This window comes from Montipora foliosa, chromosome 6 (assembly GCF_036669935.1).
Source record: "Montipora foliosa isolate CH-2021 chromosome 6, ASM3666993v2, whole genome shotgun sequence".
Taxonomy (NCBI): Eukaryota; Metazoa; Cnidaria; class Anthozoa; order Scleractinia; family Acroporidae; genus Montipora; species Montipora foliosa.
This window is the reverse complement of record NC_090874.1, coordinates 20,655,351-20,658,762: the sequence shown is the minus strand read 5'-3', so window position 1 is coordinate 20,658,762 and position 3,412 is coordinate 20,655,351. Positions and strand designations below refer to the sequence as shown.

The 3,412-nt window shown below is 41.8% G+C and overlaps 1 pseudogene; it reads left to right on the top strand.

Annotated features, from left to right (window-relative positions):
- The first annotated feature begins 2,779 nt into the window (after positions 1 to 2,779).
- LOC138005170 (uncharacterized) overlaps positions 2,780 to 3,412 on the top strand; it is a 2,927-nt pseudogene continuing 2,294 nt past the window's right edge.

Genomic DNA, 3,412 nt, shown 5'->3' with positions numbered 1-3,412 from the left:
GCCCATCTACATGCAGGAAAAACGTTATTGCGCTTATATGCTCCAGTTCCCTCCTCTTATAATTCCATCCGGATATAAGTCCTGTTCTACATTTTCTTGTTCCTTAGCAGTAGTCACTTCCCAGAACAAGACTTGAAAGTGCAGATCAAATGCCATTGAAGTAGCTGTTTAATCCTCTAGTGCAAAACAGGCTCAATTAAAGACCAATAAATCCAGGAAAACGTCTCGACTTTCTCAAAGTTCTTTGCGGGGCGGCGCTAAGAGATTTCCCTTCGGCGCTTATAAATCTCCGCTCTCGTTCTGGTTCACGAGCTTCACGCTCGGCTTTAAAGCTCGACTTGGGGGCAAGTCTAGAAAACGTCTTTTAACACTGCTAATCGTCACTCTCGACTTATTTTATATCGTTTCATTGCGAAACGTTTTTGTATACCCTTTAAAAGCCCCACTGGATAAAAGTCCCCCTTGATAAGCCCTCCCAATACCCCTCACGAAGTTTTAAATTCCCAGGGCTTACGACCGGGATTTTACGACTTGCCTCAAAAAGAAGGTTTTAGGGAGACTGCAAGCCTGAGGGAAGATGAAATACAGTCACACTTCTTTTTAAAACACAAACCTTGTATAAAACGTTTTCACTCTGACTCCATCAAAAATGTAAATCGAAGCCATGCAATGTATGAACTCAGGAATTTTAGACGTTATAGTAGATTACTAAACAATTGCCAAGTCTTAGGTGTTTACGGTTGCCTGTACTTGAGTTATTGGTTAAAATCTTTCGCACAAATTTATAAAGCTCGTTGTGGAGACGCCACATTGACATACCTAGCATGGCATACCTCGGAGGAACACCAATATGGCTGCCAAAAAATAGTAATTAAAAATTGGTTCGTGCCCTGTGTGCGTCTATCGAGTTATGAAGGCACGCCGGAAGCGTGGCGAATACGATAGAAGTTTAAGAGTTGCAGGAAGCGATAGCCGACGGGAACTCTAGCTTCACGGTGCTCTCGATCTAAACCACTCAAGTGCATCTATTTAACAAATAGATACCATGTTGCCGTGCGTCTGTTCAGTAATAGATCATAGATGACGTCAAAATGTGGTAAGAAAGAAAAAGAGGCACAGGAGGCGATAGCCGAGTGTGTCTCTGATGTTCTTACCACATTTTGACGTTTTCTGTTATTATTGGGTTGCCGTATGGCAATCCCAGTCGGCAAATGGGTAGATTTATTTTATTTTTTTTTATATTCCGTATCGGTAAAAGTCTTTCCTGTCACTCCCCTGGTAAGTGGTGTCTTTGTGCATAGAGCCCTCTGCGCGTATTTTCTTAGGTTCGAGAGGGTAGTGGAAATGCGTAGATTTCTCTGGTGGACATAGGAGAATCATTAACTTAGCCTGCAATGGCGTCGAAAGTCATGTAACGCTAATGGCGTTTTAGTGGATCTTTGAATAAAATATACCCTTATGAAGCTCAATAATGGAAAGTCAGTAGGATAAACTAGGCAGGCGGTGAAAAACCAACACCTGGAATCGCAAAAGCGACGAGTAATGGACTTCGACAACAATCTATCGCCCGTCGAGCCGAAATCAAAGTGAGCTGTATTTCTAAAATAATATTTAACCAAGTGTGCTGTTATGTAGAGCACTGAAACCAAATGGAAAATTCTCTGGTAACTTATGGGTTCAACAAAGACCGAGAACGATTGAACGAATCGAACACCTTACGTGGATCTGTGATCAACTCTGCACAGTCTTCAGGTAAAAAAAATAATTGAAAATGTAACAGCCAAGAATTATTTGAAAGAAAGCTTGTCGTGTATTTTGTGCTTCATTATTCAAGGAAAAGGTTCTTCATGGAAACGGTTTGATCCTGAAATTTAGTTTGTTGCAATATTGCGCATATTTGACACGATTGAGTTTCTTCTCTTCACGCACGTAATGAAATAGAAGGGGTTTTTGCCTCTAATAGCAAATATGTTGTTTGTTTCAAAAAATTGTTCGCTGGAAAAGGTGGTCTTTACGAATTCATCATGTTTGATGATATGCAAGCTTAAATGGATAGTTTTTTTATGGCAATAGTAAAGAATTTTCTTGTCAAAATGAGGTTAGCGTCTTTCTGGTGTGTTAACTGAATTAAGTCGTGAGTTTGTATTTGCCGTCTGCCGCGTAACCTTGATTTCCACTCTCAAAATTACCTCCAGAACCTACTTTTTGCGTAGAATAAGCTTTTAGAATGATGTTCTTGTTTTGCATAAAGCAAGCTAACAAAATATGTACCTTGCTGAGTTCGCATTTGTTAGCGTTCATAGTATTTTCGGTCCGATGCTTCTGTTTTATGAGGGGTATTTTGTTTTGGTCTCCCATCCTGATACTAACCCCGCCGGGCCCCTAGGGATTAACTTCAGTGAACTTTAGTATTACAAGGCTGTCAGATGCTCAGAGGGCACGCTTAAAGATGTGGTGAAAAGAAGTTGTGAGGGAACTCGAAAATTATCAACATGTCAGCCCAGAAGCCAATGTTTCTCGCTTCTCTTTTATTTGTTATTCTTCAGAGACTGGAATGCTGTAGTTCAATACCACACAATTCAGTGCCTTCCGAATTTCTGTAACACGTACCACAGGCAGCCTAGTGTATGCTTCACGGAAGCATCTCGTCTATTCATAGTTCAGACCAGTCAATCAGCGACGCTAATACCAACCAATCACAAGAAAGAGTGTGAGCGGCCGCCATCTTGTCCCACAAACATACCAGCTGATCGTACGCGTAGTCAGTTCGTAACAGAAGATGGTTTTGCGTTGTGCGTGGGGAACATGCAATGCAGACTAGATATCCCGAGCGACTGAATGGAGGACGATTTTTTTTGTTCCCCAAGCCGAAGACGGAGCTAGAAAATGCAAGCGATGGATAAAAAACTGCGGAAGACCGCACGAACAGCTAAACTTGGAACGCGTAAACAAACATAAGGCAGTGTGCTCGTCAGTAAGTAAGCTCTTTTGCTTGTTTCTTGATACAGCATTCCCTACAATAGAAATTAATTACCTGGAATCTATGCCTTATCTTTAACAGCACTTTGTAGGTGGAAACGGACCAACTGAAAAATGGCCACATCCGGTTCCAGCCGACAGCAGCCCACCCGTTCCAGCACGAAAACTGCCAGCAAAAAGAAGACATGCATCCCTTTATCTCAGCCGGTGACTGTCCTCCGCCAAAACAGTTTCGGGTAAATACTACCTGCCCTACGAGTGTGGAGGAGGGACAAGGGGAAGCTTCTGTTTCACAATTACTGTAAGTTTAGGTGTTTTGTGGCATGCTAACCGATCCACGATCGATGTTGGTCAATTTGAAGCCATAAGGATATAAGTAGGATGTTATATTTTTAGGGAACAATTGCCTACCTCTTATAAAATCCGCATAGGT